Consider the following 13,315-nt stretch of genomic DNA (forward strand, 5'->3'; position numbering starts at 1 on the left):
ATACGAGCATTGAACATCAGAAAGGTTTGAAGGCCCTGGAATTTTTTCTAGGTACAAGGCCGGTTGAATGTTACAACCACAGCAAAATGCTCATTACACTAACAGCATGGAGTCTCAATCATAATTTCTTTATGTTTGGCAAAGATATTTATCTGCAGCAGAGAGGGGTGGCAATGGGGGCCTGCTTGTCCCCGAGCTACGCGTGTCTTCACGTGGGGTTTTGGGAGAGGCAGGTCCTCATGGGAACACATCAAAAGATCTTTATGGAACATGTCCAGATGTGGGTAAGATTTATAGATGACGTGTTTTTAATTTGGAGAGGGGATGTTTCAAGTGCGCTTGCTTTTATTGATCAACTCAATGACAATGATTATAACTTGAAATTCACTCATCACATTAGTGAACAATCAGTTGATTTTTTGGATGTGAAGGTATACCATAAATCAGGCAAAATTGCAACTACCCTTCACAGAAAAGCTACGGCTGGCAATGCAACTTTGCACGCCAGCAGTGCTCATCCGCACCATACAATAGAAAACATCCCCTATGGAGAACTGCTCCGTCTTAAAAGAATTTGCAGCAGTGAGGATGAACTAGAGAGATGTACTACTGAAGCGTTGAGCAGATTCAGAAGGAGAGGGTATCATGTTGACACTCTGAAGAGGGCAGTTCAAAAAGTTAACAAAAAACCTAGGGACTGCCTTCTACAGCAAAATAGTGGAAGTGCAACAACTGAAACAAACCCTGAAAAGTCTGAGTTAAGATTTATTACACCGTATAGTTGCCAGAGTAGGAAAATTAGATCCATCCTTACTAAGAGCTGGCCAATCTTACAAACAGACAATGTTATAGCACCTGAACTCCCTGACAATCCCAGAATCACCTTCAGGAGAGGGCCGACTCTTCGTAATCATGTCACCAATGCATTTCCCGAAATCCTCAAATAGAAAACCTGGTTCCCGCAACGTCAGGGCTTTTTTAAATGCTCCAGTTGCCGGGCTTGTAAATTTGGTGCAAATACCAGCACTTACATGACTCCTTTCAGCCCCATACCTGTCAAAATCAAAGGCAAATACGATTGCAGAACGGAGTTTGCTGTATATGTCCTGACGTGCACTTGCGGCCTGAGGTACGTTGGGAGTACTCGGCTTGCGGTGCACGTCAGGATTCTGCAGCATCTCCGAGCAATTGTGAATAACGACAATGCCTATCCGGTGGCGAGACATTTTAAAAATGTGCATAGTAACAACTTGGAATGTCTCAGCTACTACGTTCTTACCTCTGTACGCCGTCCCCGTAGAGGAGGAGACAGAGATAAGTTACTTCGCCAACTGGAATCTAGAATGATACTAGAGCTCGACACCAAGGTCCCGAATGGTCTTAATACCACTGAGGACCTATATCATTTTCTATAAGTCACTATATCCTGTATATAATAGCCTTGATGCAACATCTGGTTTTATTTGGTACTAATACATGCCCATTGGCTTATTAGTTCAGTCCGCCTCCCTTCTTATGTCAACATACTGATTAATTTAACAAATCCAATTATTTCACACACCCCTTTTTCTGTTCATTTGTAATATGATTTTCTTTTCCCTCATTTTGCCCCATGTATATATTTCACGTTTTGAACTTTGAATCAAACCTACCATTATTCTGTGTTGTTGAGTTAGGTTATATATACAACTATTATATTCAAAGTGAAACATTATTTAATGATTCCGTTCATTTATGTTTCTTTTGTATTAAGTTACTCACTAGATGTTGGGCACACAATCCCATTTTTGGGGAAAACATACTATTAGACGTAGGAAATTTGTTTGGGAAATTAGGGGTTGCCATCATATTTCAGATGTCCCCTCATTGAGTACACCCAGGTGGGGTTGCCATCACTATATATAGATGTCCCCACCTGCATACAAACAGGGTATAAATTGATTGATTTTTCTGTATATTTGTATATATTTGTATAGTATTTATTGAGTATTAATATGGTATCCACTGAATATAGTATCTCCAACATATGTACATATGACACATGGTCTCTTGAATATATGTCTATAGTAAATAGACAATAATAATATGTATATACATGAGTGACATTCATATTTGTATTTATATTTATATTTATGTATATATGATGATCATCTTTTGTGTTCTTGTTTTATTTAAAGTATGTTCAGTATGTGACAAAACTAGAGCTTGTATATCACTCAACTTACTCATTTATCAAATATATGCACAGATGAAGATCTTTATCATCTTTGCCCTTGTAAATCTGTAAATATGTGTCGCTAAGCATTTATGCGGACAGAATTTTTGCCACAAATTTACAATAATTTATTCAGTTATTTATTTGTGTCAGGGAAGCTTAAGCCACGTTAACATCATGTGTCTTTTTTCCTCTTATCCCGAACTCATGCCATTGTATACGTAATGAAAGTATGTTTTCCGTGTTTACAGGTGTCACATGGTATGCACAAGCAGTTTAAAAGTTCAGGTGTGAGGGGTTTACAATTGACTGTGATCAAGGGCATCCGCCCGAAACGCGTCAGTTTTCACTCTTTGTTAAGCGTTGCTTAATAAATAATCTTTGCCTGATATTGGAATCGTGGAGTTGTCTGTTCTTCCTGGGGACCCGGGACGGCAGTGTGGCTTCTTCTTGTTCCTGAGATATATATATATATATACATATATATATATTACCTACTGGCGATAGCCAGTAGGTATATATATTTAGGACCTAGCTACCATAGGAAGTTCGCAACATTCTATTGGGAATAACTTTGGCGCTGGTTGAGGAATTTGCGTGTAATTTTCCAAAATTTTGGCCAGCTCCGCTGCGCTCCTTCCCTGAAAGTTTCGGGGGGATTCATGAAGTGGGGGCTGAGAAAAAAGGGGGGTCCCAAAACATGTTTTCCCAATGTTAATTTCCATAGGACGTTCTGACAAGGCTACAGCCCAAACCGCTGAACGGAATTACACCAAACTTGGCAAAATTGTAGGGACTGGTATGCAGAAGTGCCTTTGCTATATTTGGTGAAAATTGCTCCAGTGGTTTTTATGAAAATTAACTTGTCATTTGAGATGTCATCAGTGATGTCACTGACCATGTCATGAATGAAGTAATATGTGACATCATCAGCAGTGAATTGCGGGTGCGCAAAATATAGTTAGTACAACTAACTATATAGGAGCAATTTCAATGGTTTTGTATGAGTGAAATGTCCAGCTAACTATAACACCCCTAAAACTTATAGTTTTTTTAGGTGAATTTTAAAGGTTTTTTAAATGCTAATTCCTAACTATATAAGGCCTGAAACCTATGGTTTTTTCAGTGAATATATATATATGTATATACACACACATATATATATATATATATACACACACACACAATTATATATATATATATATATATTTATATATATATATATATATATGTATATATACATAGACACACACATGTGTATATATATATTAATAAAATGAATAACAAATACAATATATATAATAAGCAACACATTCAATTATTAGCATTAATTAATTTTTACTTAATACACACCTCTACCAACCCAATACACCTCTAAATTAAACAACCCACATTTATAAGTAACAATAATATTAAATATTCATATTATGTTATGCTATGATATGTGTATTTGTAAAGCGCACTATCATCTGCAAGGGCATTCTGGCACTGTGAAGATGTGTGTTGCTAGCCCTGCCTGTGATAGGTTGGTTAATTGAAAAGCCAGGTCTTCAGCTTATTGTGTGATTCAAGAGGAGGAGGCTCTGATGTGCAGTGGGAGGTCATTCCACGCTTTTGGAGCAGTGCAAAAGAATGCTCTTCCTCCTGATCTGATTCTGCTTATGCGTGGAGTGTGTGCGAAGAGGAGTTCTGCAGAGCGGAAGTATCTGGATGGTTGATCGAAGTAGATATGGCTTTTAGGTAGGTGGGCTCTGAGTTGTGTAGTGCCTTGTGTGTTTGTGTGAGAAGTTTGAATTGAGCACTTTTAAGTATAGGGAGCCAGTGTAGATCCATGTGGTGTGGTGTATAATGTGAGTTATGTTTGAGAGGCTAAGGATGAGTCTGGCTGCCACGTTCTATATGGTTTGTAGTTTTCTAGTGAGTTGCTTGGTGATCCTGGCACAGAGGGTGCGCCCATAATCCAACTTGCTGTTGACTAGGGTAAGAGTGACAATTTTTGCTAATGTTGTTTGGGAACCATTTAACCATCTTCCTCAGAATCTTCAGGGTGTGGAAGCAGGATGCAGTGATGTTGTTGATTTGGGGGGTCATGTCCAGTTTACTGTTGATGATTATTCCGAGGTTCCCGGGCTGTGTTTTGGTCATGGATGTATGAATTCCGCCGGCCAACAGTTGGAGTCCCATGGTGGGGTGTTCTTGCCTAACATCATTATTTTTGTCTTGTTGCTGTTGAGCTTGAGACAGTTGGCTTTCATTCAGTTAGCGACTTTGGTCTTACAGGCGATGTTATATGGATCTAGTCTGAGAGCGAGAGTATGAGATGTGTGTCATCAGCATAGGAGAGGATGATTATGTTGTGTACACGGATGACGTTGGCCAGAGGGATCATGTATGCATTGAAGAGGGTGGGGCTGAACGATGAACCTTAAGGCACCCCGCAGATGAGTTTGCAGGCTACCCAGGAGTAAGGTGCTAGGCTGACAGCTTGTGTTGTGTGGAGAGCAGGTCCTGGGATGCCAATCTTGTTCAGACACCTGGGGGGTCATTAGGATGGCGGGCGGACCCTATCAGGAAATGATACCGCCCACCATAAGGGCGGGGGTCCTGTGGGAGCAATTAGGATGTGCCCGCCACAGTGGTGGGCGCATCCTGCATTCCTGTTATTGTGGTAGGCGGTGCACTCAGCACCGCGCGCCACAATGCCAGGAAGGCATGTTTTGCACTTCCATGCACAACATGGCAGGCACGCCTGTCATGTTGTGCCTGGAACTGCAGGGGGTGCCATAGGTACCCCCCATGTGCACCCCCCACGCCCGGAGTACCTGGGGGCCCACAACGGGCGCCTGCAGTCTATTTCCGCATGCCTTTCCGAGGTGGCAATGCCGCCACGGAAAGGCATCTTTCCGCACCCATGTTAATATGGCTGGTGGTGTCTAATAGACACCGCCACCATATTAAACCCTTTTCCGCCCAGTCAACTCGTTGACCGGGCGGAAAAGCGGTGGATGGTCTTTCCGTCTGCCGTGGTCCCCCCGCCATAGTCATATGGCAGGGGGAAATGGGTGGCGGGATCACAGGTGGATCGCCACCGCCATGTGGGCGGTGGCGAACCGCCCGTGATCCTAATGGGCCCCCTAATGAGGATGGGGTGTGAGACTGCGTCCAATGCTGTAGAGAGATCCAAGAGAATGAGGGCTAACGAGTGTCCTCTGTCAAGGATCATACAGTTGGCGTCTGTGGCAGATAGGAGAGCTGTTACTCTACTGTGGCGTGGCTTGAATCTGGACAGTGCGGCATCGAGGAGCTGGTGTTTGCTGAGGTGGCCAGTGAGGCGCTGGTTGATTAGTTTCTCTAAGCCCTTTGCCGGTTATGGTAGGAGGAAGATGGGTCTATAGTTTGAAGGCATGGCTGCAGGCCCGGACTGGCCGTTGTGGGCACCGGGCAATCCCCCGGTCGGCCGCAAGGGTGGGGGCCGGTTTTGGGCCCTGGGGGCCGTTTTTGTTGCAGAGCCGGTTTTGCAGCATAGCTGCAAAATCGGCCCTGTAACAAAAACGGCTGAAAAGCGGCCCTGGCAAAGCGCCCGCCCCCCTCCCGCCCGGGGGACGGGGGGCCGGCAGAGCACTTTGCCAGGGCCGGTTTTGGTTCCCAGTCCGGCCCTGCATGGCTGGATCAGCAGATGATTTCTTGAACAGGGGCTTGATGGTGGCATGTTTCCAGGTGTCCATGAATGTGGCTGAGTCGATGGATGAGGATGGTTGTTAGTGCTTCACTGACTGGTAAGAGTCCTTTGGTGAAGGAGTGGTGGTGCAAGGGTCAGATGGAACCCCCAAGTGGAGGCTCTTCATTGAAGCAGTGATTTCAGCAGTGGTGATGGCAGGCCATGAGGTCAGGGTTTGTTCATTGGCTGTGATGGGAAGTTGAGTTGCAATGGTAACTGGTTCGAAGTTGCTGTATAGGGAGGAGATTTTCGTACAGAAGCATTCTGAGAGCTTCTTGCAAAGGTCTTGTGAGGAGGTGATATTGCATTGAGGTGTCAGGATGTGCAGTGAAATCTTTGATGATGGCGAAGATTTCCTTGCTGCGGTTAGTGCTGGAGTTGATGTGATCTACAAGAACTGTGAGCTTAGTGTTCCGTATCTGCTGGTGGCAGGAACTTAGGGCTGATTTGAATATGTCTTTATCTGCTGTGTCTTGCCTTATTTTCAATTTGCACTCCAGTTGCTTGCAGTGACGATTTTGTCAGCTTGAGCTTCTCTGTGTACCAGTTGGCCTGCAATCAGGTTCTTTCATTTGGGTTCTTTTTGAGGGGAGACAAACTGTTGGGGCGTGCGGAAATCCAGCTGTTGTTTTTTTCTATTGCTTCAGTAAGTCGCTGGTGTGCTTGAGCCGATGCACCGAGAGGGTGAAAACCCGCTCTTCTTCTGAGTTGCATTTTCACCTGCGGCAGGCAATTCCGATGGTGGTAGTGTGTTATGGTGCAGAATGGGTATGGTGAAACTGATGAGAGAATGGTCTGTGTGGGTCAGAGTTTCTGCACTCAGTAAGACCTTGAACACTTTACACTCAAGGTGTTCTATGTAGCTGGTGGGGCTGTTTGTGTAAGTGGTGCAGCTGATAGTATCTTTGAATATGATACTGACTCCACCTCTGGGCTTCTGCTGACAGTCTTGCCTAATGATCTTGTAGTCAGCAGGTATGGCTGTAGTGATGTCCAGTGCTGAGGTTGGGTTTAGCCATGTTTCTGTGAGAAAGAGCAGATCCAGAGGGTGGTCGTGCAGTATGTCCCATGTTTCTGTGGTGTGTTTGGTGAGTGAGAGAGTGTGGCATGTTGTTTGGGTGGTGTTTGGTCTGTGTGAGCTTGAGCGGGTGGTTGGTTTGTGTGAAAGATTGGGAGCTGGGTGCTGATGGTGCAGGAGTGGTGGGTGTAGTGTGTGGGAAAGTGCATGAGAACTTGCAGGAGATGTATGTGAACACTCCTTACATATTGTGAGGTGCTGTGTGGCAGCATTGAAGTAAGCAGCGGCTGGCTTTAAGAGCATGAAGGACCACAGCAGAGTTTCGGTGGTCAAGGGGGGAGCCAGGGTTCCTGGCACTGGGTGAGGTCCAAGCACGGACGGGCACATACGGGATTGACTTTGGCATGCTTTTGCTGTGCCAGATGCATGTCCACGCTGCCGCCACCCATTAAATAGATATCGGGCAGAGGGAGGGGCACAGGGTGCTGTGGGCCTGAGCAGATGGAGGATAGGAAATTCATTGATACCACTTCCTGTGCAGATGGATGATGGGCAATTAAGTTCTCTTGCTTGACTTCTCCTTTCAAAGAAGGTTTTAGTGGAAAACCAGTGATATCACTGCCTGTTCAGATGGATGACGGAAAATCCAATGAAGTCATTTACTGCGCAGATGGATAGTGGGAAATCCAGTGACATTACTTCCTATGAAGATGGGCAATGGGAAATGAAGTTCTCTTGCTTGGCTTCTTCCTTTGGAGAGAGTTCTGGAGGGAAATCAGTGAAGATTCTTTCAGTGCAGATGGATGATGGTAAATCCAGTTCTGTCCCTTCCTGTGTAGATGGATGATAGGAAATCCACTTCCTGTGCAGATGGCAATGAGAAATACAATAACATATGTAATAAACTCAAAAATATAAATCAATGCATGATAAATCTTATTACAAAGTGATAATAAAATAACAATATTTAACATTTCAATATAATAGTAAAACTGTTAAAACTGATATACTTACCCTTTGTATTTTGGTCACAATATTTTTGGACTCACAATATTTTGACCATGATATTATGTACGATGATATTTTGTAAACAATATTTTGGTAGAACACCATTTGTTTTGTTCACTTAGTTGCGTGACTTTCTTGAATTGTATTAATGTTGTGCGCTTGCACTCTGATCGTACTGACTCTACTGCTTATTCTTTTGAGGAGTGACACTGTGTTGTTTTAAGAAGCTACCATTGAGTAGTGGCACCTTCACAAGAAATGTGTCAACGAATATGAGTTTGATAAAGTGGCAAGGAAACTTGTAGCAAAGCTTTATACAAAGAGACTATCTAGCCTAAAGTCTCAAAACTAAGCCAAGCGGGATCCATGTGGATGATTTAAATGCCCTACTATACAAAAGATAGCTGCTCATGAGCTGGTAGTTCTCGCAAGATTTGAGGATCTAGCAAAATGTGTCCTTATTATTCTGGGAAGCATGTAGATGTTGAACTTGGCTCTCTTACCTTTCACTTTATGCTGAAATTTGTTTTTGTTGGCCTTAGAACTCTGTGCACTTTACCATTACTAACCAGTGCTAAAGTGATTGTGCTCACTCAACATTGTTTAATTGGTTTACAGCTGAATGTCATATTTAATTTACCTACACGTCTCTTGTAGAGTGGTATACCATATACCCAGAGCCTGTAAATTAAATGCTATTAGTGGGCATGCAGCATGGGTTGTGCCACCCTCTTATGTAACACCTTAAAACATGTCCCATGCCTGCCATTTCAGCCTGAATGCAGTTTTTAACTGCCAAATTGACCGGGCAATATAAACACCTTGCCAAACCTTAATTTCTCTTTTATTGCAAATACATAACCCCTAAGGTAGGTCCTAGGTAGCCCAAAGAGCACCGTCCATTGCAATTAAAAGATTGTACATATACTTTAACGTTTTCCATGTTCTGGTAATGAAGAACTCCTAAATTCATTTTCCCTACTGTAAGGCCTACCTGTCCAATAGGATACCTGTGGGTTGCCAACTACTTTTAATAAGTGCTAACTTTTGATTGGGACCGGGTGAGGATTTAAAGTTTGATATCTATGAAATTGTTATGAAAAATCCTCTTTAATGATAAAGTCAGATTTTAAAATACAATTTTGAAAATGTCATTTTTAGAAGGTTGTAATTTTTCTTCTCTCAGCCTTTTGGTGCCTGAAGCCTGTCGTAGTTCACATGACTAGGTGTAATGGACAGTTAGACTTTGTAACTGACAGACTTTGTGAATTCCTCCCAGACAGTCACACAATAGAAGGATTAGGCATGACTGAATGGGCCATATTCTGGCCGGACGGGGGGACGGAGCTGTGCACAGCCCCATTTGCAACTGAATAGGCTGTGCTCTGTCTTAACACAAAGGGCCTTCTACCTCCACATTGTCTCTGCAGCGAGCTTGGAGACATGCCGAGCTTGGAGACATGCCAGAGAATCAAGAAATTCCAAGCACTTCCAAAAGAAACCTCTACAAACTTCTCCCAATTTCAAAGGAGGCACCAATTATAAAAATAGGGCCCTCATACGCACTCTTCAGTTCTCTCCTGGACCTACGGAAGGACTCTCAGAGGCCTGCCTGCTGCTGTGACCTGCTGTGCACTCTGCAAGACTGCTTTGTTGTGCCTGGAAGGACTGCTTTGCTGCCGGGAGATTGTCTTGAACCCACAGAGGTCAGCCCTCCTGTTTGAGACCTGCAACTTCACCTGAACCAAGGACTACCAGAGTGACTCCAAGGGCAAGATTGCTGACCTCCTCTTCAGAGCCACATGGACATTACAGGCTCCCACCACCTTGAACCCACAACTGATCCCAGCCTGAGTGAATCTTAAAACTCCAAGTGCTTTCCCACCAGTCCTGAACCCTTGGTTTTATGCTAATTGTGCCCAGTGTGCCAAAATCGTATACTGGGTACTTAGAAAATGTTTGCCTAAGAACTGCTCAGAGGACCCCGGGAAGGCTGGGACCAACCTGCTTGTCGATCCACCCAAGGTGCATTGCCTGTCGGTCTGACTTTGCTGCTGCTCCCACTACATTCTTCTCCGCAGCAGCAAATCCTGTTCAATGGTCCTTCCCCAAAGAAGTATCCAAGCCTCATGCACTGTCTTCGGCTATAGCCTCCTGCCTCGTCCCGCTTGAGATTTTTTAATCCCAAAAAAGTGACTAAGGGCTGGGTAGGCTTAGCGGTAGTAAGGGCTTCAAACAATGGGACCTAATAAGAATCTCAAGAGTAGGAGACCTCTGGTGTAAGGGAGAGGTCATCACATTTACCCAGCTCCAAGGTAAGTATGAGATGAAACCTGCCAACATTTTCTGCTACACTCATATCAAACATGCTCTTAAGGCGGCCGTCTCCTCGGGTACCGTACTCCCAGAGGCCTCCCCATTGGAGCATAGGCTCCTTATAGAATACATGGACAAGAAAGCCATTTCCTTAATCTATCATAAAATTATTAATAACCAACCAGACCCCACACAAACTCTTAGAGAAAAATGGCAAGCTTATATAGGTGACCTGTATGAGACGGATTGGCAGGAGGCACTTGCGTACCTACGGGAGGTTGCGATACCCTCCAAATTGAAGCTGGTGCAGTTAAAAATACTTTACCGAATCTACTACACGAGGCTAACGATACATAAGATGGGTAACGCTACTGACCCACTTTGTCTAAGACAGTGTGGGGGGTCGGCACTTTCCTTCATATGCTGTAGGAATGCTCAAAGATCGTGACATACTGGGGATCACTTATGCATACCATCTCCCAAGTTAGCGAGGTCACGGTAACGCCAGAGCCCAAGAGGTGTATCCTTAACATCTGGGAGTCTACAGATCTTAACCACACAGCTCAAGACTGAGCAACATTAGGTATGATGTTTGCAAAACGCAATATCGCAAAACACTGGGGAACGCATGTGACTCCCACACATCGTGAATGGTGTAATGATATGGACGGAGCAATGGTGGCAGAGAAGGCAGTATATATACACAGGGGGTGCCCGAAGTGGGTGTGGGGAAAGTGCAACAATTTCAGGGGAATATCTGTGCGCCACCTGCGGAAGAGTCAGAAATGGACATTAGTGATTGAAACACAATGAGATGTTACACGCCGTTATGTAAATTCAATGTAATGGATTTTGTGTATCTTCAAGTGGATCAGTCTGTGTTGAGAAACATGTTAATATCAGTTTTAACCGGTAAGCAGCTTGTAGATTTACGCATCTGCATAATTAAAAAAAATCACAACAAAAAAGTGACTATGTCCAAATATAGAAATCTTCACCACAGCTTCGTCATGAGGCTCCCCGTTTACGATGACACTCCCTTCTTGGACACCTCCTGCAGCCTTGCCTCACTGAACTTTACCTTCTCAGGATGTTTTTCTTGAAAATCCTTCTAAATTTGAAGGTTAACAATGACGATGCCCAATCCACTTCTTCTATCTGAGCATCGTGGTTTGCCATATTGTTTGACTTTGACCGGATCTAGTGTAGCTAGATGTCCTTGGTTGGCGCTTTGAATAAAAAATCATAACTCCAGTTCTACTGCATTTGTTCCATTTTGGTATCAAATAATTTATTAGCATTTACTCTATTTTTCTAAATTGATGTGGGATTTTTCTTGTGTTTTTTTCACTTTGTTATTGCTTTATCTGCTGCATAAATACTTTACACATTGCCTCTAAGTTAAACCTGACCACTTTTTGTGCCAAGCTAACCAGTGTTAGGCACAAGTTAATTTAGTGACATTTTGTGGTCAACCTGCCAGAGATTGTGGCTGTTGCTTGACCAAGGCTAACACCCCACTCTACCAACAACCCAATTTCTCACAGTAGACAATTAAAGAGTCACATATAAATGACAGCACCCTGTGAGGTTTAAACATTGCCCAGCTCTACAAGCATATAAGATGATTTTAGACTGAATCGCAATCGTGGCAATACAGGCATCAATTAAGGTGTGGCTCATGACAAGGCTACACAATGCGGTTGGCGGACCTTTATGATCTGGAGAAAGAGGATGTAGGGCATAGGATCACAACTCACATTCAGGGTCAATCAGAACCATCAGAAAGTTCCAATGCACTTTTTTGACTCTTATGGCTAAAGGAACCAAGCCCTGCTGAGTGATGAAGATTCTGGATTTGTTGGCAACACATGATCTAATGATTTAAGACAAAAGTATGCAAGTTTGCTTGGTCAATACTGTATAGCCTCCAATGCTGTGATTCAGTCTCAGCACTTGATAGTCTCCTACCTATGTGATGTTTGGATGTTTACCCGAACTTCTGACAGCAGGCTTAGAGGCCCAGGGAAGCTTCTTCATTTGAAGTGCTTATGTTTCATTTGTTATCAGTTTACCATAGGAGGAAAAAGGAATAGTATTCCCTTACAGTAGACCCACGATTCTAGCACTGGCTTCCACACTCAATGCCCTTTACTTGATCCTAGGCCAAGAAGGTGGTAAGGCCTAGCAATGAGGCATGAGGATATGGTGCATTCCTGGGGAATATAATTGTTGACTTGTAGGGCCTTGTACAGCTAAAATTGGTGCCTTCTATATGCCAATTTATGTGTGGAGTGACTCCAGACCTATTTTACAAGGTCTCGGAGGGCACAGTGCACCCAAAGGGGATACCTCTCTAGGTTTCTCCATGGGAGTGCAATTTGCCCTATCAATGTACTTTTTCAGTAAGGAAATTGTCATATAACTATTTCTGTGTCTGTCCATTTTAGGGAAGATGGCACTAGAAGTATACATACTTCTTGGACTGTTAACTACCAGGTGGAAGGACCAGCTAGGACATTGAGGATAGTGCACACCAGCCCTCAATATGAGTGACTGACTGACTGACTGACTGAGTGGTTCGGCAAATGGGACGATTTTTCCCACTACCTGTGTTACTGATACCAGGGTTACTGTAACTGGTGGTTGGGCAATTGCGGCTCATTACAAGTTGGATCCTAAGAGTCCACTTAAAAAAATTAGGAATGTCTTGGGAATCTGCAAATCTGGGTCTGAATACACCATTAAATCCTCATTTTCCGGCCCACTGAAGGTTAAGATCTGGGCGAAAGTAAAGATATCTACTGTGTTCCATCGGATCTCATAATTTTGATGCTGCTGGTAACTCTTTTTTTTGTCCTCATTCGCCTTCAACCACAGTAAACAGACCGTCTGTTCATACCCCTACTCAACGACCTGAGAAGACATAGGCTCTTTGATGGGCTATCTCGGTGCCTTCAGCCTGTAAGGGTATATTGTTAGACCGGAAAGTTACTTCCCCTCAAAAAGAGGATAGGTTTCACTCCAGCTTGATCTGTAA

This window comes from Lissotriton helveticus, chromosome 2_1 (assembly GCF_964261635.1).
Source record: "Lissotriton helveticus chromosome 2_1, aLisHel1.1, whole genome shotgun sequence".
Classification (NCBI taxonomy): Eukaryota; Metazoa; Chordata; class Amphibia; order Caudata; family Salamandridae; genus Lissotriton; species Lissotriton helveticus.